This window comes from Sparus aurata, chromosome 15 (assembly GCF_900880675.1).
Source record: "Sparus aurata chromosome 15, fSpaAur1.1, whole genome shotgun sequence".
NCBI lineage: Eukaryota > Metazoa > Chordata > Actinopteri > Spariformes > Sparidae > Sparus > Sparus aurata.
In genome coordinates, this window is record NC_044201.1 from 27,011,238 (window position 1) to 27,035,321 (window position 24,084).

At 45.1% G+C, this 24,084-nt stretch overlaps 1 protein-coding gene across 1 annotated transcript in view; it reads right to left on the minus strand.

Annotated features, from left to right (window-relative positions):
- cdh11 (cadherin 11, type 2, OB-cadherin (osteoblast)) overlaps positions 1-24,084 on the minus strand; it is a 96,215-nt gene that overhangs the window by 39,628 nt on the left and 32,503 nt on the right. The window contains exon 2 of the mRNA XM_030441807.1: positions 13,577-13,642. The gene's annotated coding sequence lies outside the window, so the exon portion shown is untranslated. The remainder of the gene's footprint in view (positions 1-13,576; positions 13,643-24,084) is intronic.

Consider the following 24,084-nt stretch of genomic DNA (forward strand, 5'->3'; position numbering starts at 1 on the left):
GGGTGAACGGAATAAACGGCAAACCAACGGAAATAAACTCAAAAGTAGAGGTCGTGTTCCTGTCCAGCGACTGTCAAGAGAATTTCACACAAACTTTTGAGACGCTGCAAAGAACACGCGTCATCATCGCTTCCTGTCGGCTGGGTTGGATCAAGGGCATCAGATTTTTGAAAATTAGGTAAAAAAAAAGCAAAGGAAACACGATTTCCAGTTGAATATATTGACTTGATAACTGCTGCGGGGGACTGTGGGACTAAAGATGAAGAGGCTGAGAGGACAGGGAGAGATACAGAGAACTGAAAGAATGACCGACAGACAGCCAGAGAGCGAGACAGTCGGTGTATTAAACTTCACTTCGGGTGTCTCGTTTCGGTGGCCGGCTCTTTGTGGTCTGTTAAAAGCTTAAAAAACAGAGCGGCGCCGAAAACAGACACCCGGCGTTTAGCTCACACCACGAAACCTGAGGCTTAATTGCCTTTCAATTAGAGGAACTAATAGGCCTGTGTGTGCATGTGTGTGCGTGTCTGTGTGTGTGTGTGTGTGTGTGTGTGTGTGTGTGTGTGTGTGGTATAGCGATTACAAAGGAAAGACTGCAAAGCTTTCTCAGCATTCGCAAAAAAATAGGTATTAATGAGAGCCTAGCAACTGAACGGACCCATGGTTACTGCAGTGTTAGTCCTCACACAGAGCGTGTGTGTGTGTGTGTGTGTGCTTGTGCCTGTTATGTGTGTTATGAAATTTGTCGGTGTGTATGTACGTGTGTGGAGTGTGTGCTGATTCCTGTTAAGCCATTAGTGAAATTCAAGTGCTAATTACCACCCACAAGACCCCACGTCTGCTGTTTACACACAAACACACACACACACACACACACACACACACACACACACAGTTTGTTACTGTACTAATTTCTTTAATCAACCGCATTTTAACGCCATTAGCATCCTTTTACATCAAAGGGAATGAGTAACCGGATGATCTCGTGCTGTTTATCGTCCAGAACGTGGAAGTCCAAAAAAAAATATTTATCCAGAAATTCTGTAATTATGGAATCTGATCAATGTGCAGTCTGTTATTATGCGATTTGTGATCCCTCGTCAGCGTTTTGACTTCGTCAGACGGTTGACCTTGTGGAGGACGACTTAATGGTTTGCCTTTCGCCTCCACGAAACACAGGACGAAGCCCAGTCAAAGGTACGTGACTTCACTGACCACGATCGCTGACTTTGATAAGACCATTTTTTTGAGGTGGTGCAGTGAAAAAGGTGGCTTGTCATCCATCTGTCTCTGAAGGTAATGCACTTTGTGTTGCGGCACTTGGATACGATTTTTGATGGAGAGAGGAGTCTGAAGAGGATCAGTTTCCTCAGTGAAGCAGATCTCTTTCCTCTGGGGAGTCACAAAAGCATCAAGCGATTCCCTCGTGGGGAAGAGGGCAACAAAATCATCCTAAGTGAATGTGGACTCACTTTGCTTGAAAGCAGTAAACACAATTAGTTTTTTAGCGTCGTGGTCCTTGGAGAATAGTTTGGAAGCAGTTCAGTGATTCCCCAGTTGACCACAAGTACAGGGGAAAAAAATAATCCAGCAAGTCTTTGTCGATATAGACAGATCACTTCTTGTAATTGTTGTTTAGTCTTTGGAAATAATGACTCATTCTGAAACGATTCGGGTGATTCTGTAGGTGAGCGCAACCTTTTTAAACAACCCAAGAAGGCCCTGCTTTGAATTCGCAGCCCTAACTATTACATTTTAGAGAAAGAAACTAGAGTTAACTTTTCCAACATTGGTATCAGAACAATTGTGAAGAGGAGGGATCATTTAATTAATCCCCCTCATTGGAAATTCAGTGTTGTTGGCTGAACAAAAAAAAAAAAATGTTGTGACGAGCTATGCAAATCTGAAAAAAATGCTAAGTACACAAAGCTGTTGTTGAAGACGAACAATGTGTTGACAGCGCGCACAAACTTTGTTGCGCGCAGCTAACTAGCACCTAATTAACGCCGCCATTGTTGTGTTTGGGGAGTCTAGTTCACACCCAGAGCTAATTTATTCAGTTTAAAGCACTTTATTTTGTGAAAATAAACTCCGTTTACATGTGTATTTCTGTTTGGCTCATTTTTTTTTTTTTAGTGGCGTCCTCAATTACTAAGAATCACACTAATTTGTATGGAAATAATATGCAATTGGTGGCAAATTATGTGCAATCAGAACAATTCTCTCTGCTAACGAGACAGAGATGGCTTTTTAAAATCATTTGGCAAACACGCTCCGTTCAATCGATTCGGGAACCGATATTATTTCCTGTGTACGTCGCTGGGAACTTGCTTCACCTCTGTAAAGACAGCTGCCTCGTCGTTTTTACATATCATTTAATCAAAGGAGAGTTTGCAAAAACCCAAAACAAGCATTTCCAACATGTAATTATGGTTAAACTAATCAAAGTTTGAAGCAACAAAATGTAAACTCCTAAAAAAAGCTGGTTAAAAAATCTAACAGATGGCAAGACAGTGAACTGTTGAGTCTCATTCCCGACTTGTCAGGTACCAGACACTTTCAGTCGATCGTTCCGGTCCAAAGCGTCAGTATTTGATGAGTTGGGAATGAGACTCAACCATCAACTAGCTTTCAAATTGGACCTTTAGTTGTTAGAATCTCTTCCCAAGATCATCAAATATACTGGAGCTTTGGGTTTACAGCTCGGCTCGGATGCCAACCTGAAGTGTCCGTATTCGGGAACTTGTACCACAACCGAAAGTAAAGAACTGCTGCGTTGTAGAGTTCCCAAACCTCTCAACTGTTCCTAACATCCCCCCCTTCAATAAAAAAAAAGCTCCGACAATTAATTTGGGGGGAAGAAAAATAAGTTTTGAGTGCAGTCAAACATAATGAAAACACAAACAATGGCTCTAATGGGGTGAATTGCTTCAGCCGGGCTCGTCACTCTGCTGTTTTCCCAGATTTGGCTCCCTCCAATCCTGGAGGAAATCCTCTGGGCTTAAAAACAAGCTGATGACCGAACCAATCAGCTATCTGTGTTCCCTCCAAATGAGCAGCCGAAATAGACAGCGGAACAACAGACGAGCTGATGAGAAACAGTTAAGCTGGAGGGCGAAACAATGCGGCTCCAATTAGCCCTGCTGACCGCTGTTTATTGGCTGCTGGCCTGCACGGGAATGCCTCCGTCGCTGGCCTCGACTTTGTGACTATTAGGCCTTTCACTCCCGACAATTGGAAAGACGAACTCCACATCAGGGACTCTCGCAGTTAATTATGACGAGTAATCTCCGAAAATGGCCGACAGTACAATTTAGAAATGTGGAAATTAAAAAACGGGCAATGTTGTGTAAAAACACGGTGCTAACTATGTTAGAATTGACTTTGGTTAAATGGAGAGATTGTGAGCGAGGTTTTGGAGGGAGGTCCTTAATGAACCAGCGCTTTAATTATTCTCCTATTGCTCCGTCTTTTCTCTTCCTCCCTTTGTTTTCTTTCTCCCATTCTCTCTCTCTGCCATTTCCGTATATCTCTCATCTGTTTTTTCCTCTTTTTCTTCTTTTTTTTTTTTTCCCCCTGTCACAGTCCAGCAGGATCCGTCGCAGCAATTACAGCTGTGCATTACAGCGTTAGAATGACTCTGTAATTACGGCGGAGCGCTACGAGAATATACTTAGGGAGGGGAAATGAAAATGGATAATCACACGGCGCTGCGCAGCATCACCGGTTTGTGTTCTTGTGTGTTCCATTTGTACTTTTTCATCTCTCTCTCTCTTTGAGGGAACGGCTCATGACCCTCAGAAGCAAAAAAAAAAAAATAAATAAATAAGGAAACGTCCAGGATCAGTCATCCAGTCTTCTTTCCCCCCTCGTGTGTGTGTACGTATCCCCACACGGTTTAATGAATGAAGCGCTTCAAAAACAGCTCTCTGAAGACATCTGCGGCGGTTCAGAGGTCACAGTCGCGTACACACTCCATCGCGAGAGATTCATGACACCGTCAGCGCACCTTTTAATCTGGGAGATAAAAAGACAGATGAGCGCGACGGGAGACGCGCCAAGAGAAACACGGAGAGAGAAGAAGGGGATAGTCGCGGGGAGAGGATGATGCTTAATCATAAGCGCTAAAGAAAACACCCAATTCCTCGGAAAAGAAACGAGGGAGGGTGGAAAGTTTGAGGAATTTATGCTATGGAAAAGAAAAAACCTGAGACTCTCGATGCCTTTTTGCTCACTCTGTCTTTCTCACTCTGCTTCTGTGTGTGTGTGTGTGTGTGTGTTTGCGTGTGTGGTTTTGGTCTATAGCCCCTGAGGGAGGGAGAGCGAGCGAGAGGTGGGGGGGCAGGAAACGGTGGCGTCTGGAATTGATTTGAGGCTAAAGGAAAAATAAAATACTTCAGATTCTTAAAGGCTCGGGGAGCAGGGGCAGATGACCGCAAAAAGAAATGAAGAAAGGTAGGAGGGAGGGAAGAAAAGAGAGAGAGAGAGAGAGAGAGGCCACAGAACCACAAGGAAAAAAATAAAATAAAAATGGCGGTCGGGATATAAAGCAAACATATAGAAGGGTTTATACTTCTGCAATAAAGTCTGTCAGCTCGCCATAAGTGCTCTGCGGCCGGATCTCGTGTGCGCCTCTTCAAATATGCACAGAGGGGTTGGAGAGGCTGCGTGACATTGAGATTCTTCCGCTCGGGCCAGATTCTGTGTCTTTGTGTGCCGAGCTGCTGTGGACTGTTGACAGAAAAACAACAGTTGAAGACGGATTTCGAAGGACGGGCGGACGACTTTATATTCAAGGCGTGAGATCGCCCCGTAAAAATATCAGCCCCTGCGCCCGTTTTTGCAGCGGTGCCGGTCGGTGATTGAAGCGACGTGCAGGAATATGAATTAGTCACTTTGTCACAGTTACCTGCAGAGTGATAACAGCAACTTCACAGTGCAGGAGTGTAATCCAGGTGTAGAATAAGAGTAGAGCGGATACACACAGGCCTTTTTTTCCTCTGATGTTTGCGCTCAGGGTGGGAAGCTCAAATGTCAGGATGATGTTCTGCTGCCTTACGTCTTATTAAACGTCAATTCACCGTTTCCTGATTGATCGACAACTAAAAATATTATGGGTAGTGAACAGTGATGTGCACAAGGGGGGGGCAGGGGGGGCAGTGGCCCCCCCTCGTGGCCCAATTGTTGAAAAACGCGCGCTAAAGTGCCCTCCTGAGAGCCAAAACGCGCGCTAAAGTGCCCTCCTGAGAGCCAAAAAAGCATGCCAAAGTGCCCTCTTGGTTGGCAAAACACACTAAACTGCCCCCTTGGCTGGTTAGAACATGATAAACTGCCCTCTTGGGAGCCAGAACCTGTGCTAAAGTGCCCTCTTGGGAGCCAAAACGCGCGCTAAAGTGCCCTTCTTTTTGCCCCTGCCCTTCAAAAAGTCTGCGCACGCCACTGGTAGTGAACATATGGAGGGGCATTGCGCCTTATTTCAAGGCAAGACGGCATAATCCATTAGCTACTGTTAGCATTCAACCACTTTTAGGCTAACATTACCGTCTGATTACATCCTGTGCTTTTCTCTTCCAGGCTCGATTGAGTGTGTCCAAGACATACGCTGCTATTTAATGATTAACTATAGACTGTTTTAAGGTGTTAAAATAGATATTGAGTCTGGGACACAACTGTGTACCATTTGAGCTGCACGTATGGATGAACGCAAAGGCAAAGGGTGGTTGAAAGAATAAAGATATGAAGAAGAAGACGAAGAAGAAGAAGAACAGAGGAAGTATGCAGCGGATTCCTCTACGGAGAGCTGGAGCGAAGGGAAGACGAGGACCAGGAGGCGAGGAGGGTAACGTGAGACGCTGCTGCAGAGGCTTGAGATTCACTTTAAAACCTGTTTCACACTACAGCTGTGAATCTGTTTATCTTCTATCCCGTGTGAAAGCGCCGCGATCCCCACACATGTAGGAACCGTTTCTGGACAAGAGGATCCAAACCGAGCTCAACCATGAACGCTGCAAAAAAAACAACAACTCGCAGAAAGTCACAGAAAGCTTCCCTTTAAATATGGTCGCACTGAAACATCACCTATTTTATTAAAGAACTGCATGAACACTCTTAAAAATCGTGTCGCAAGCAAGTGAGCAGTAGCACGTCAGATGTTCAAGATTTAAACGCAGTCAAACAAACTTGCTTTAAAATCAGCCAAAACAAACAAATCAACGAGGGAGTTTTAACGGGAGAAACTCTATAATCTGTTGAACGTGTTGCCGTGCCAGAACACTGCTGCTGTAAAACCCCCGATCTGGCACCCGTGCTTAAATCAACCTTCATTTCAGTGTTTTTTTTTTATGAGAAAACCGTGAATTACTACGCTGCTGAGGGGCCAGCGAATGCGCCATTAACCGATCAGCAGGAAGCTCATTCGTCTTATTAGCAAAGCTCGTTAAACCGACCGCAACAATGATGAGCGCTGTTGTGTGTTATTGGCCCCGCGCAACAGTCACGCAGCTGCCAAAAAAAACGGCGGCAGATGGAGGAGAAAAGAAGCAGGTAAAAGGGATTTATGCTGCCTTCAAGTCCCGAACAAACAAGTGGAATTACGAGGAGAAGAAACAAATAACGGGTGATGATGTTGATCAACTTTAATCGATCCGCTGACGCGGAGGGAAAAAAAAGAGCCAGAGCGAGGGATTTGTGTCCAGCTAGGTTAGCGCTGTGAGCTCAGCGAGTCTGTTCCGACACGATGAATACAGACTAAAGATATTAGAATATGAGACAGAGAGAGAGAAAGCGAGAGAGAGAGAGAGATATCAAGGGGAGGCTGAGAGGATAGGAGGTGGAAATCCTCTTTTTTTTCCCTTTCTTCCCCATAGAGAAATGAGAGAGTTAATCCCCGGGAGCTTACATTTGTTTTTTTCTCTCTCTGTATCTGTCGGTATTTCAGATTCTCTGCCTTCTGACATTCTCCCTGTTCCCTCCTGATCCTCACGTTTCCCTTCCCTCTCAACTCTCTTTGTTTTCCTGCTCTCAGCCTGCATCCCTTCTTTCTGCTCCCCTTCATGTCCGTCCCCTTGTTGAATCCCCCTCCGTCGGCCGGTTCTCCATCTCTCCCCCTCCCTCGCAGGGGGTTTATGGGTTTATGATGCATGGTAATCTCAGCGCAAACACATTTATCTGCTCATTCTTTATCTTCCTTTCCCTTTCTCTCTCTCTCGCTCTCTCTTTTTTTGTATTCCTTGTTGCTCAGCAGGGCTCCGAGCTGCCTGATGATGCTTATAGGATATTTACATTTGATTTCCCGCACGCGGAACAGAGCGGCGCGTATGGACAGAAAAAGAAGGCAGAAACAGAGCAAAACTGCGCGATGAGATGCAGAACGGGGAAAAGAGCCAAGAGGAGCCGAACGTGAAGGAACAGAGCGGCGAATACAAATTCAGAGCACAGCGCTGCAGATAAAGGCCAACGCAGAGCAGAGGAGAATTAAAATGAAATCCATGAAAGGTCTGCGTGTTGGAAGAAGGAAGAACGCTGTCGTCTAATCTTTGAAATTAAATAAAGAATACAAATTTGTGAGAGAAGGAAAGTCTATCTAGACTTCCGCGTGTGATGGTTCAGCTATGTTTTTTAAAAAAGCAATAAAAACAAATATTTGGGTCACAAATTATTGGTTTTTCTACTTCTTATAAAAATCCAGTGCAGGTGGCTTTGTGGCTCGGTTGATCAAGCCAAACCTGTAATCTCATATTGGAGGATAACTCCGCATCTTGTGCCTCCGAAAAAGCAATTTCCCTCCATTCAGAAAATGCCATTTTCTCCCCTTAAGCTCTCAAATTAAACATCGTCACCGAAGATCTCGTCACTGTTCCCGAAGCTCGCGCCGTCACCTGCGCAGCCGAAATCAGGCTGCAGCGTAGACGTGGACGTAGCTGGGTCACCCAGTTTGCCGAATGAAAGTCCGGTTGTCAGGTAGATTCTCTTCAGAGGTCGGATTTCGTGCAACCAAAATCAAAACGCGAGGGAAGATATTAGATCAGCACAACCTGATTCACTTCTCTGCCCACAGGAAGTGACACAAGTTTCACGAAGAAATCCAAACGGCAGCCGATCGAGCTCGTCTGCGAGGCGTTTTTTCCTTCCTCTTCTTTGTGGTTACAAAGTGTTTTCTGGCGTGGCATTTCAAGATTGCCGGGTATTAGAGTTCATATTTTTCAAGCTGCCATTTTAATTGGCCAATCTCCGAAGGTGCCCAGGGCATCAATCGGAAAAATGTCAGTGACATTCAGTCGTAGTTTTTTTTTTTTTATATAATACCAGGGTTGGCTCTCTAACAGGGTAGATGTTTCTTGAAATGAGACTGCAATTGTGCCATTTTGTGAGTGTCACTCCACACAATACGTCCGTCATCGCTCGCATACAGACGACTGCGCCGCCCGCACTTTGGAATTTGTGTGCAGCCGAGAGTGATCCAAAGCTAAAACGAGTCCGTCTTTGACAAACTTCTGATGTAACGTTCTCCACGCTCGGTTTGAGGCATTAAGCTGATGCTCTTATTCAGAACGGCCGGAAAAAAAAAAGAAGGCTGAGTGCAAGAGTAGTGTAAGCTTTAAACCGCCGCATTGCAAATATTACAAAAGGCATCCGCGGACGCATCAAAGCCACCGTCGGGCGTCCAGACGGCATTTGTAGTGACGCGCCTCTGTAACCCTCGAATGATCCCGGAGAAGTGATGGCAGCTCGAGCAGGCGAGAGAGGGCGGCCGTTTTTATCCGAGAAGGCTCCATTAAAAGATTGATGTTTTTCAAAGATGCCCGCTTTCGTAGCCTCTCGCCACTTTTCTGATGATTCATCCACCCGTCACCGCCGACCAACGGATCGGCCTGTCTGCAACTTAAAAGAAATCAACAAAAAACAGCCCCTTTTTTTGTCATTTAAGTGGACCGACAATCAACAGGTGCTAATGAGCCTCCGCAGCTAATTAATCGCGCGCACTGTCAAGTTTTTATTGCAACAAACACGAGCACACAAGCAATAAACATCCGATATCCCAGTAGGACGGCGTCGGATGATGGATGTGGGGGGGGATGAGGGTGAGTGCAGCTGTGGAAAAACAACCAGAATCTCTAATTAAGTTACGAGCGGACCAATCGCACGCGAGCAGGTGGAATCAGAACGGTCGGCCGGATTTGCGTTCGTGCCGAAAAGATCAGAAGTGGTCAAGGTTTTTATTTTTTTCCATTTCATTTGGTTTAATTTAGCTTTTTTACCTGCCTGCTTTTCAACCCCTGACATGTAAATTCAGTTCGTAACAGCTTCAAAGAGAAACGGCCTCGTATCAGTCGGAGAGCTCGGGCGGTTTTTTTGGAGGGTTTTTAACTGACTGTCACCGGAGCGGCTCGCTGGACTTCGAGAATAATTTAATCACGTGGAAGCTGTTCAGAATGTGTGTGTGTGTGTGTGTGTGTGTGTGAAGCTGGGTGGGAAAAGGGCAGCGTCTTCAAAACTCTCCCCAGGTTTTTCTCGGAGTATTTTTTTTTTATTGATGTGTGCTTTTCTATATCGAGACCTCAATCAGTCAGACTGCCGGGTAATCAATACTGGTAGAGGGCATTAAAACTCACACCGTGTGTGTTTGTGTAAATCCCCTCAGAAGGACTCGTCTCCTCTCTAATTCCGGCTCCTTATCTTTCCCGCCAGACACCCATCAGTGTCACATTTTTTAAAGATATATGAGTCTGATAGTTAACGAGTTTTAGCGACATTTTCCTACTCCAAGTTCTGCTCTCGAGGAAAATAAAAAAAAAAAGAAGCTTATCGTGTCCCGCGTTGCACCCTCCACCGACTTCATGTGTTAATCATATACAGGAAACTGCTGCACCGCGCATGTTCTGCTTGTTGTGTTAACATTCACGGCCACGTTTTTTTTGCAAATGCCAGACATTTCTCTTTAGGTTGAGAAAACAATTCCCAACGTGACGGCGTGACATTAAACGGAGCTTGATCTCTGGCTGGTTTTTGACGTTTTTGTAATTTAAAGACTTTTTCAATCGAACACATCTTTTAAGAGCAAAAGCCTCCTTTTTAAAAACATCTATCAACTTGCTGTCATCGCAACTAAGGGTCCCCAAATCGTGTTTTTTCTCCCGCTTACACAATCAACGCCTGATCAGCGAAGCCCCGCGACTGATTAATAACGTCCTCTACAACAATCGTTGTGCTCCAGACTTGGAATCCACTACAAACAAACGCACAAGTAACGAGGCACATGTGCTGAGAGAGAGAGAGCGATTGTGACCCGGCTGACCCACTTTTTGAGGCACAAGCGTCTTACACGCCGAGTATCAGATCATTAGGAGATCAAAACGCCGGGCTTTTTTGATGCGGTTTGGTGTTTGCTGTTGGCAGAAGCACACAATCGTTTCAGGGGAATTCTCACTTCAGTATCTCATTTTGGAAATCGTTGCGCTGCAGCTACACTTGATCTCGCGACGACGCCGCTGCAAGCATTTACATTTGCTGTAGTTAACATGATGCACGCAAGTCAAATGATTTACGCTGCGTACGCGGTGTGCATGCAAACAAAGCCGGCCGTGGAAATGCAGCAGCAGGAGGAGGAGCTTCTTCCGTCTGAGAGAGTTGTGGACTCGCTCTTGACATTTTTTCCTGTAACTACTGCGATGACAAGTGTGTCTCGCTGAACCTGGAGTTGGCGTGCCGAGGATTGCGGCTAAAGTTTTTCAGCGCCGCCGCCAGACAGGATTAATTCTACCGAGCCCGGAGCCTTTGGCCGAGGCAGAGCTCTGTGCTCGGAAGGTGCCCGCGCGCCGAAAATGGAGCGTAATTTGGAAACTTTCTCCTCGTATCATGGAAACACAACAAAACGAACAGAGAGAATGGATGCTTGTCCTAATGTCCTCCTGCTGTCACTGTGTGTGTGTGTGTGTGTGTGTGTGTGAACTTGCTATTCACTGAAATAACTGAGGAACATAGCCCCGGGGCGGCCACATGCACGCACACACACACACACACACACACACACACACACACAGGACGATGAATTTGTTGCTTTCTTTTGGCAGCGAAAAGGAGAAGGTGCTAATCTGAGAGAGGAGGGAGGAGAGAGGGAGGGGTGATGTGACCTGAGACCGGTTCAGATAAGCACTTTTGTTCCATTTCTATCTCGTTCTGCACACACACACACACACACACACACACACACACACACACACACAGGATGTCTTTGTCGGTCTCGCCTGCCGCTGAGTTGTCGCGGCGACAGAAGAGGTCATCCGGATGAATGCGGCCTATTATGGGGATGTGCGCTCAGATCTCGGCTTGGAGGTCAAAAGGTTAAACATCCAATCAGCGCACGGCCTCGCCAAAGCCCCTTTTGAAAACCGAGAATCATAATAAGTAACGAGCGGGGATCAATAGATCTCGATGAGGAGACGTCCCCGCGGGCGACCTCAGAGTTTAATCCAGACGGAGGAAGAGTTCAAGTCTTGGTTTACGTCTCGCTGATGTGAGCTTTTAAAGGACAAACACTTAAGCCCGCGATTACTGATACTCCTTATCGGTGTCTTTAAACCCACGGAGACGCTGTTTCCACAACATCTATTGACGGCTGGACGGGAGAACATTATTTACACCTCGGGACAGACGCGGGATTAATTGGACACATGCTGTTGGTGAACGGGATGGATTGATAGGTGGCAGGAGACGACAGATAACGCGCCCGTGCGTTTAATCTAGATTGTAATTACTCTAATGCACACAGCATACTGATTTATTGTAGTTCAATATATCTGGAGTCTGGTGTGATTGGCGCTCATTGGCCGGTGTGATGCTTGGTTAATAAAAAGTCAGTTGTGACCAATATATAGACAGCGACTGACACTCATTGTAGTCGTGTGTTTGAAATGAGTAATATAAGCACCCTAATCATGATATGGATTTCAGTCTGCGGTGCTTGAACACATTGTGTAATAATGGACTCGTCTGTAGTGTCCCGGTGAGTCCAGTGTGTCAGATTTAGTGGCGTCATGGGCTGTACAACTCATCTCACTTTCCCCTTTGGTGGCCAGAGACCGTCCTGATCTACTGTGTTGTTGTTAATAACTGTTTGATTAAAGTTTTCCTCATCACTCAAATTCCTCTCAGCGACCACAACTGTGATCACCAGAGGTGGATTTCATCCTTCGATGTCGAGATTCAGTTCCCGTCGGTCAGTTCGGCAGGAAGAATCGTCCGTTCGTTCAGTCACGTTTCTGGCACAACGTCGTTCAGTGGTGAATCATGTAATCCATAGTTCTCAGCTCTTCGTTCTCAAACGATCGTGCTAACGGTCAACGTAACACTGAAGTTGAAGGCAAACACATACCTGCAACTTCATGTTAACAGTGGATAATGTGTATATTCACCTTGACATTAAATTGACATGTATTGAAGGAAAGCCAAAGGTGACTGACCGAGAACGATGAGCTGCGAACGAAATGAACTTTTTTTTTGTTTTTTTGTTTTTTTTCATGTAAACAGTTCCTTTGCTTTCCTGTTTCTCATTGGCTAAAATTAGACGACTGTGCCCTAGACTCAGCGTACGATTGGCTGGCTCTCAGTCTCTCTGGCTCTGAAACGTGGACTCAGGTCAGTTTGTTCACGTTAAAGAGTCGTTCCTACGAACTGATTCGTTTCGCAAACGAGCCATCTTTAGTGATCGTCCCTGGGAACACGTGATTCTTGTCTTAAGGTGTTTATACACAAATGTAAACATAATATAAAATATATGAATTTTCCGCCACTTGATCCCTCTCAGTCCTGCATGCTGGCCTTTAATGAAAACACACAGTGATTTGTTTTCCCTGTCTGTTCGGCTCTCTGTGAGTAGTTCGTACCTATTTGTCTTTTTCCCGTTTCCAGCCTGCAGTTGAAGGATTACAATGTGCTGTTCTGAAATCGGCTCGTCAGCCTGCCAGCCACTGATAAGCACACTCAGGATCGATTAGATCTGCCTTTAATCTATTCAACTTTTTTTTTCTTTTTTTTTCCAGGCGAACAGGAAAAAAAATGCTTAGTATGGGAGATGTGAGGTGTGCGATACGGTGACTTTGGGTACGCGTGCCCAGAGGGCAAATGGGTTGTAAGCTACATTTTTCAGGCATGAGATCATGTTAAATATGCATTCTTACAAGTCCCCTTTAACAAGCTGCTGCAGGCAAACACGAGCTAAACAATGCAGGAAAATTGTCTATTAACCGTGAAGGACAGAGATCAGTGCAGAGAGACGGAGGCGGGAACAGAGAAATGCCATTAGGAAGACAGGAAGCGAGGACAAACAACGAAATATCATGAAAGCACAAAGCAAAGAAAGAGCGAGTCAAAGAATTCGAGATAAAGCTCTCAGGGAGAAAACAGTGCACTTCGACTAATCACTCTGAGCCGCTCGCCATCTCTCTGAGAAGAGACGCAACCGGTTTAACAGAATGCTAAACAGGCTGGTGGCGCCTGATGTGTCGGCGCCGATCCACAGCTCCTTTGATTCCACACACACAAACACACACAGGAAAAGAAGAAGAAAAACGGCAGAACGCACCTTTAGCTCATTACTGGGGACGAAGACGTCGAGGGTTTTCTCCTCTGCACGGCGACACAGATCTGCCTGAGAGAAGGAGGAGAGCGGAGTTTAGATTGATCACACGTCGGAAGTCGTGTTTATTGTGGAGAAAAGGGTTCAAAGACATCGTACATTATGTGATCACGCCGTAATTGGATACGTCATGTCTCATAATTGAATGTACAAGCGTGTCTCGTTATCACAGAAAGAAAAAAAGTGTCTCATGCGAATTTTTAAAACATCAGCAAATTCCCAAACAAGCCTCTGAACACGTGTGAAGCTGTCAGATAGTGTTTCCAAACCTCCTTTCTCAACCTCTGGTGATAGATTTCTAGGTTTAAAAAAAATGTTTGCAGGCCATTAACTGCATCAACAAAGACAGCAGCAGCAGCGGGGCGAGGGCTCCAGCAGAGATCTGGGACTTTGCAAACCGTGTTCACGCTGCGTTCGCTGTCTTCTCAAATTTACTGCATTTCAGAAACACAGTTTTGGAGTGAGTAAAAGTTTTTTTTTGTTCGTTCATTTGTTGATATAGTCGGTACTGGTATAGTTATACATTCCTGATTTTCTTACAGTTTGCATCGCTCAGGGACGACAGAAAATAAGACCAAAAAAAAAACAAAGATTGCAACTTTGATGCATTATAAAGTCTCTTTAAAATGCTGTCTGTCTCAACCAGAGGTCGCAGCAAAACAAATCTAGCTTTAAATATTAAATGTTAGTCTTGGAACAGAGGTGGTGTGGCTCCATCTCTTTTTAATGAGCAGCCATCGTGACAAGATGAGATTCGATCATGACACGTGTGATTCAGCCCGTGCTCCTGATGCATTATTGCTCCGAAACTATTAAGAAACGCAGAAGAAAAAAAACATGTGTGTGGCACCGCTTGACGTATTATTTCACAGAGATGAATGGTCCGGGTTGTTTTTAAAGTACTTTTGATTCAGTGTTCTGTGGCGAGAGTGGTGTTACCAGTTCACTCGCGGTGGAATGAAGCTCAGGGGCTGCAAACACACTTTTTCTTTAGCGGTTGTGTAACCGCGGCGTCGCGGTCCAAGGTGTCCTGTCTTTCACCTCGTCTATTATTTACATACATGAGGACGGCTAATGTGTTCCCGCTTCCAGTGCACACAGTGGGACTTCAAATATGGGCAGGGGTACGGTGAAGTGTGCTCGAGGACACTTCAGGCAACCGAGGCGCTTCGTTTTTACGGGACCGCGTCTCTAACTGGAGAGTCGGCCGGGTAAACATCGGCTTTAAATAACCGGCCGCTGTTATGCAACGGTCGCCTCGCTGTTGCTATGAAAGCAAATGTCACGAAACGAAAACGTCTGTGTGCAGCAATATGTCGCTGACGTTAAAGGATAATTTCACCCAAAAGTGAAAGTTCAGGCATTTTCTAATCACCTTCATGCAGATGGAACGTTTTGTAGTCCAGGAAACGTTTCTGGAGCTTCACAGCAAAGCGACTGAAGCAGATGGATCGTTACATCTCGTCCGTGTTAGATTAATATTTCTTCTTTGAAACGGGTCCAAATAACCTCTTGAAATCTGTTTGGGTTCCAGGGTTTCCAGACACTTCTTACATTTTTAAAAAAGGTCCCCATCCACTGCAGTAGTTTAGGAAAAAGCTGCAGTACTGCTTTGCTGTGAAGAACCAGAAATGTTTCACCAACTGCAAAACTTCTCTGGACTTTCCCATCAGCATTGTGGCAGGTACTTAATGACAGACTTTGACCTCTTCCTTCGGGACATGTGTCAAGCGTCTGGAGCAGCACACGCACACCGCACTGACTGAAACCGAGGTAGCTAGCTGAGGGTTTTTCATTCAAAGTCCGGGTCAGAGCCTGAAGATTACTGAACTTTTAGAAATGGCTTTTGAGGACATTTGTAAGCCGCTGCCTTTATGTTTTCACCCCCAGATCACCTGAGGTTGTGTCTGGGCGGCGTGATGAACAGGACGTGCGCTCACCTCCATCGGTAACTACCAGCGAGAAGCCCTTGAGCAAGCTACTTAACCCGGGCCCTGTCCCGGTGGAGCGGTTACAGGTTCTGCGGCGGTGCTGAGTGGCTGTACAGAGCAGCTCCCCTGTGTGAGTGTGAAGCGTGGCGCCGCTGCAGTGGAAATGTGTAATTTGTGCCGGCTTTCACCGGGTGAATAAGGCTAAAATAACAGAAGAAAGCAGCTTAGTAACGTAAGATTTTTTTTTATTTTACTGAATGTGTTCCCTTTCCATCTGGTAATTATGTGGGTGTGATGGTACATGAGTGAAGAGACGGGGGAAAAAAATAGTGCGAGGGAGCGATTTCATAACGACGTGATGGCTAAATATCAAAAGGCCAAAAAAAAAAAAACTGCCTTTATCCTCTGTGCCACATTTCTTTTATCCACATCTTTATAAATGTGCAGCGAGAGATCACACAGCTCCGAGGACCGAGACTCTGCAATAATTAACCTCCCATCCATTTTTTTTTTTTTTTTTGCAGTAACTAAAGATCAGAGCCAGTAGCTTTAGCTGAAAAGACTCTGGCAAGAAATTAAATGTGTTTTATTTCTTTTTCCACACCAGCAGCGGAATAGGATGAAGATTTTGACACGTTTTGCGACTTAAAGTTTTGAGACGCTTCACGCGACGGCACCTGAGACGTTTCCAGCGTGACCTCCAACACGTGAGATTTTACACACGTTGAATTAACGGTTGCGTTTAATTGCTTTAGATCCTGTTCGGCGTTTCCTGGGAAATGATGTTTGCCGTCAGACTCAAACGGTTTAATAAAACCACGGAGACTTGTTAATATCGTGATATTTGCGCCACGTGCAAAACCCAAAAGGCTTTACGGAACAACGAGTGCCACGTTTCCCGTTTCTAAATATCTAATTAACGAGAGGAACGTGTTAACTTGTGTGCATTAGGAAGGAAGCGACGGCAGAAGTGCAATCATAATTTACAGCGCCGTCATGGTTTTCGGCGTAAACCTGTCACGAACACTTTCATCATCGGCGGAGCGCTTATAACAAATCATTGTTATTCAGCGTTGGTAATATCCCCTCAAGGGTAACCCCAATCATCATCATGCTGTCATCATCGTCATGTAGCAGATCAGCCTGCTTTGTATGCTAACAACCGGCGGCTCCTTTCACCTTGTTAAAGAAGAAAAATTGGATTTTCATCAGACTATCCGTAGCAACACGTGCTGACGCGGCACATGTTGCTCGCCAGCCAAAAAACTGAAGCCCCCGCGCTAATCATCATTGTGTGTGATGTGAGCGGTGTCGCCGTGGAATCGTCCCCCAATCACTATTGTGCTATCGTCGTTATCACTCCGCGGCTAAACCTGCCTGCTTTGTATGCGGAGACGATTGAGCTCATTCCAACCAGAAAATGACAGCTCGTTATGTGAGGGAAAATGGATTTCGCCATGTTGCGGTATTGTGAGGGACCCCGAGACAACACTGTCGATACTATAAAGCGCCGTCTGAATCGCTGCTCGTGTGAAATGTGCAGTGCATGAATAAAAGGCCTATTGATCGGGAGTCAGCTGCCGACAGCTCTGTTGCGTACATGTTTCACCGCGCGCCTCCAAGAAAGTGATAATACTTTTTCATTGATTTATTTTGATGAATTACGTTCATATCTGAGGAGCGATTTTCTTCGTTCCAATCTTATTTTTTATTTTTTTGGGGGTTTTCGGCAATAAATAACAATCGAAAGTAAAAACATTTGAACGATGTTATGATGTATGGCTGCACTCCAGCACGGCCCTGGGTGAACCGATAGCTCGGCCCATTCGGGCTGTTTAGAGCGCGGCGCCGATCCATACATCGAAAGCGCTGCACATCCCTCGCTCTGTGCCTCTCTCCCCCTCTCTCTCTCACACAACTGTGCAGGAAGCACCCAGAGGCAGCACGCCGGCACTTACAGCTCAGTTTTCATTTCATAATGCGAGAAATTGAATATTTCTGTTGTATCATGATGTGTTGTTGCACGAGTTCTGTTCTCCGCTTGTTCAACAAAGGCAGGTACGATATGATATTGGCCGCAGCTGCCGGGAACAAGGTCATCTCAGGATACAGACAGTCATCATCTCTCAGCTTAGCTACCCATCACTGCAGAAAATAATCAGATTTTTTTTTTCCTTTTTTTGTTGAGGGAGGGGGAGAGATTTTTTGGGACTTGTGTGCAAATACGGCGTGCGCGCTAAAACACACGGTTGCGCACACACATCTCGTGCACACATGCAAATAGACAGATTGAAACGCAGCCATTAGTGTTGTGTCTGTCATTAGCTAAAAGGCCCCGAAGCTGGAGTGAGACCAGAATAATTATTCTGATTATAGCCCTCTAGCTGAGCTCTATCCAAACACATTACACTCCCTCGGATTAAAATCCGGTGTTTCATCCAGTTTCCAAATCAAGATGCTCGGGTTTTATCCCATGATAGCGGCCAATTGGAGCCTCGGCGTTACCACCGAAACTGGAGGAGAGCCAAGTTTTGTGCAGCCCTGTAAAGGCAAACAGCGAGCGCTATTAGTTTGTCTGGGCTGGAGATAAAGTTCGAGGCCATTTTTTTACTCCTGGCACAGCTACTGCTCTCCGGGTTTATAGGGCAGTATAACAGATGACCTTTACACGGGGAAACTTAGCTACATCCGAGGTGCCCTGAAGATATTCCTGACCCGGAGTTCAAGAAGCACTTTGGCTTCTGCAGACCTGTTGGTTACCGAGAGGCACTCGTCATCGAGGGGCTGTCCTCTCCAACGCTGACTGAATATGCACCATCTGATCTGAAAATGAGAAAATCTTTCTATCGTGTGTGGCCTCCTTCTATCAGACGAAGGGTGACCGCGCAAAAAAAAAAAAAAAATCCCATTTCTAAAAAACATACGTTCGATAGCTTTAAGTGGCTCAAAACCACCTATATGTAATCACAGCGTCTCATGTCACTGGCTGGGTGTTTATGTGCGAAAGTGATTATATGCATGAGAGTAAGAGTGAATATGGGCTTGTAACTGGGAGCATGTGTTCACGAGTTTGATGTTCTCAGTATGACTGCGGTGAAATGATGCAAGCAGAATGTGATAGCAGCTTTGAGGATCAGCACAGTGGGCACAGCTGGTAGCTACACACACACACACACACACACACACACACATTCTCCCTCTCTCTCTCACACACACATATTGGCTGGCAAGGACTGGTGGATCCCAGCTGTGTCAGTATTATCCACGCGCCAGTATGCATTCACAGGTGCACAGGCGCATAGACAAACACACACACACACACACACACACAAGCGCATTTCATCGTACGAGTGTATACAAGCTAGCGAAGTGTTACCAGGTATCGGTCCGTGCGCACGCGTATCGCGAGTTGCTTAAAGGATGATATCACCCCAAAAATGAAAAAGCGGTCATTATCTACTCACTCCCATAACGACAGAAATGCTCCGTGGAGTACGAAACTCCGCCGGACTTTCCGTCAGCAGGGGTGTGAGTAGATAATGACTGGATTTGCATTTTTTGGGGTGAACTTATCCTTTAAATTTCCCTGCTTGATTTCCATGTTCATCACGTACCAAAAAAAAGGGGTCAGCAACGTCAGCATGTGGCCGAGCGGTCGGTCGGGAATACATATGAGCTCCGTCTAAGTTTGGCAGCAGGCTGTACAATAACCAGCTCCTGTATTTAACTATGCGTCCCTTCTTCATCTGCACTCTTTAAACTTATTTTTGGTGCACATTTCACTTTCATATATTTTATCTGCAGGCGAGCGTCCTCCTCTGACTACCCACCTCCTCCTCCTCCTCCTCCTCCTCCTCCTCCTCTCACATCCTCGTCTGACTCATTGCTGAGTCTAAAATAAAATGCTACACAGGAGATGCAGGTGCAATTGGCGGGCAGTTACTTTGCAGGGGATTGGCTGGTAACTATAGGCCTATATATATATATATTTTTTTTTTATCTTCGTGCTCAGACGTCCTGCACCCACAATAGCGCTCCTCCTACAACATTTGCTCTAGACAGCTCATGTATTTTTCCACTTCCTCATCTGAAAATATAAGCCTGCTTCTCTGTCAGATTCTCTGAAATAACTCTGGGTGGTTAGATAAGCCTGGAAGATAGAAGTCAGGGTGATTTTTTTATTCCACCCCGAGTGGTTAAGCGAGAACTTTCCGTCCACCCTTGAAAACTTCATTTTCATTATTCTATTTGGAAATCGACTTATAGCGAGGAAGGTCAAATAACTGAGATTTTAAAGCCCAACAATAGCTTGCGACTGAACATGAACGCAGCCTTTAAATCGTTCTAAGTTTTCAGTTTTTTCCCCCTCGGCAGTGCGAAATCTATAAAAAAGTCAAAGCCACGCAGATGCGAGGACAGCTGATGACTCAACTTCCTCCCATATTATTAAGATTAGGGCTGCAGATTGCTTCTTTCGTCCGACCAACAGTTAAATCTTTAATGACTAGGACAAAGTGGAATTGAACGCTAAGGTGTTTACTTGATGAATAATGTAAACTGTGATTGACTAATCACTCACCGGACAACTAATCAATTAATCAGTGGTGTATAAACTATCCAATAGTCATACTGGGATAAAAATAAAGATTTTGGTTGAAACATTAAAGAAGTGAAAGTCTCCCTTTAAGACTGGATAGCACTTGAATATTGTTCATGTATCCAGTCTTAAAGTATCTGAAGTTAGATGTACACATGTCCAAGTCCTTTTCTGGTAATAAGTGTACATGTATGTATATACTGTATACTTGGGAGCAGCTGATTGGTAGCTGATATCAGCTCTGATATTCAGCATTTTTCAGTTTTTTCAAAATCAGTTTTTTTTCTTCTTCTTTGGTTCTGATGCAATCTACAAAGTAACTAGTAACTAAAGTTATCTCATAAATATGGTGGAGTGAAAAGTACAATATTTGCCTCCATCATGTAGTAAAATGGAAGTACAAAGTTGTGGAAAACAGAAACACTCGTATAAAATGCCTCAACATTGTTCTTCAGTACAGTACAGGTTTCATCACGAGATTCACATTTACCACCAGAACTTAAATTCCAGTATCACTTAACACAAAGTCTTGCGACTACACAGACGATGTGATGGATATTTTTAAATGCACCTCTGAAGTGAGCTGCACTCACTTGAAAGCTAAATGTGCAGAATGTGTGAGCAGCAGGCAGGCGTGGGCGTAAGGTCGCCGGCAGACACGTCGATGCCGTGCGTCTTTTTAAAGCCGAGTTTGAGCGACCGAAGGCGAGATGGAGGACGTCCAGCGGCTGGGAGAGTTTGATTGTCTTCGTCACTGCCTCCTCCTACAGAGCCGCTAATTGATTTGTTCTACAAAGTGTCTGACGAAACGAACCTCCATACTGCGAGATGTTATTCAGCTCAAATATAAAACACACACACCTCTGACAGGGTGGTAACACAAGCTTGGCTGATTTCCATCGCTGCTAGTTGATGATGTGTCGTGGTACGGCGGCAAACCGGCGCGATGCTCCTGTGATCTGATTTTACTGTCTAGACTCTGTGATTACGTCTCGAGTCTGTGGCGCGCAGGGAATTATTTCAAAGCATTGCGCTGTGTCTGTGAGCCATCTGTATTGTCTTTTGCTGATGTTTCTTGTAAATTGTTGCTGGTTTTATTTCCCCACATTGATTTCTTCCTTAATTCTGCTCCGTCCCCGGAGGAGGCGATGTTGCTCATTTACAAAACGCTGCCCGTGGTTTTTTTTTGTTTTTGTTTTTTAAAAAAGGCAGTGAGGTAATTTAAAACTCTGAAGACTTCACCCTCAGCAGTCCCACCGCCTCAGACGTCTTCACTGCTTTAAGTGAGAAGCTTTTATTGGCCCCTCGAGGTTCTCATCCGAAGAAACTAGTCGTCATTTGCATCTTGTATATTCATTTTCTCCACATTTGATTGCGGTAATTTCTCCTTCCCCTCTTTACCGCTGCACAGATAAAATAAAGAAACTAAAAACTTCAACTTTAGCTCGGCAAAGACGGCATGTGGTAACACAGTTTGGACTCACCGGTAGAGATATCAAGACGGGTACATGAAGCTGGTGGAATAGAACGTTAGCATTTGATGAGATGTGCTGGACTTCAGACTCGTTCGTTAAACGCGGCTGTTAAAGCGGCAACCAGTGATCGTTTTCACAATGAACTGGTTGATTGTTCAGTGTCCTGGGGAGGTCACTTGGGAGGTTACAGGAGAAAAGATTATGGGTGATATAACCGGCGCTCAGCAGAACTCGTAAAGCACCATAAGAACAGAAACACCAGCAGCACTTTCAGGGTTTTAGTCAGTTAGCTAAGAGGGCTACGCAATAATAATACTGTCGGACATATTCACCAGATAATGTCGTACCAGTCGCTCTAAGAAAAAAAGGATTAGTGTCCTGTTACCGCGGAGAAAAACACTGGTTCTGGTTAAATGACAGGACACTCTGGAAGTCGCACCCATAATTTTATCGAAGTTTGACGCAGACTAGGAATCAAATGGATAAAATCCATTTTCGCAATTTCCTAGAAAGCCAAAGTGATGTCTTCAAATTGCTTCTTTTGTACAACCAACGGCCCGAAAACCCAAAGACTCTTCATCCGCTGTCAGAAATGACAAAGGAAAGCAGCGAATCCTCACATAAGGAGCTGAAAACAGCAAATGATTGACATTTGTGTCCAACTGATGTATCGCTTGGTCGATATTGGCATCAAAGATATATCTGTATTATATATGTGCAGATTATAATGCGTGGGTGGTAGTTAAATCCACAGTGCAGATTACTGTTTCCCTACATAGCTTATTGTTAATATCCTGCCTCTGCTACACGTCCTGATCACAAGTGTGTGATACCCACAATCGAAGCATCATTCCCACAAACATCTCTATACTGGCCGCTATGTCGATATTCAGATTTCAGCTCCAAACAAAAAGACCGATATGTTTTTTGCTGCCGACTCCAGAGCGACATCACTGCGTCCCGTGTCACCATTTGCCTCTACAGCAATGTGAATTGTGTGACAACAAGAGGAGACAGAAGGAACCGGCTACAGAATCTTTTTTTTGTAAAATGTTTTTTGTGCCTTAGATGAAAGCTGATGGAGAGACAGAGAGAGGGGACGGAGAAAGAAGTACAAGAAGAAGAAGAAGAAGAGGACGGCGAACATCTGAAGCTGGGAGGCAGCAGCTTTCCTGCACAGCCTTCTAGATACAAACACACACACACACACACACACTGTATGCTGGCTCCTACAAACACACACACACTCAGATTCACATGCGTACTCATACACGCATACGCCAGCACACATTTACATACCAACATAAATGCACATAATGCATCGCGCGGTGCATTTTCAAGCAAATACATTCGAGCACACACACTCGCATACATATACAAAAGCCACACACTAACTTCACCGCACATCCCAGACACAAAGACGGTGAGTGCTCGCACTGATAATGACGGTGTGCGTTGCTGACGACGCGACCGAGGGAAGAGATATATATTCTAGTTGGCTTGTTGACTTAGAGAGACAAGAGAGGAACGAGCGGCAGTCATTTAGCTGACAGGGCGGGGAGGAGGGATAGGCTGCGAGGGAAGAGATAGATGATGGATAAGGAGGGAGGGAGAGATAGAACGAGCGGGGAGAGGAAATAAATACGCTTTTTACATATTCAGTCCCGCATGGCTTGCTCGCTTATGCATGTACGCGCACGCTCAGTTATGACTCGCCTCACTTGTCGGTGATTTTCATTTAGATAGTTTGTTATTGTGTGACACGCTCTCTTACTCATCGAGCAGTCCAGCCAGCAGGTTACACACACGAATCCACACCCACACCAAGATGCAACCATCCCTCAGAACTGTATCTCCACACTTTGGCAGTGTGATTTTTACTTTTTGAAGTCTCTTTTTTTTTTTTTTTTTTCAGAGCAAGCTCACGTCTGAAATATAAATCCCACAATCAGATGGGACTGCTGCCCCGCTGCTGCTCACGCCGGGTCACGTATTCATGACGAGAGATAAAGTGAAAAGCTCATTTACATGTTTAGGAGAGAACGCGTCACCGTGATCTCTGGAATATCCAGCCTTACAGATGCTCGTTTTCATTTTTTTTTTTCCCCTGTGCACCCGCTTGGTTGAGTGTGGCTAGAAAGAACTTCCGAGCGCAGGACGCGATGCACGCTCAAAGCCTGGAAAGGGGAAAAGCATGCTTTGTGCTTCTCTGTGTCCTCCAGCAAGAGTCAGCGAGGCACACAAACTGTTCCAGCCCACGATGCATCTTATTTATAGCGACATTGTTATCATGTACATCAGCTCAAACGATCATCTGCGACCCTGTTAGAGCATGAACACCAAACACACAGACTAGAACACACAGACTAGAAATGCAACTGTAACAAGTCACTACACAAATGTTATATAAGTACAGATATGGAATCCTTATGTATTTATGTAATATGTACA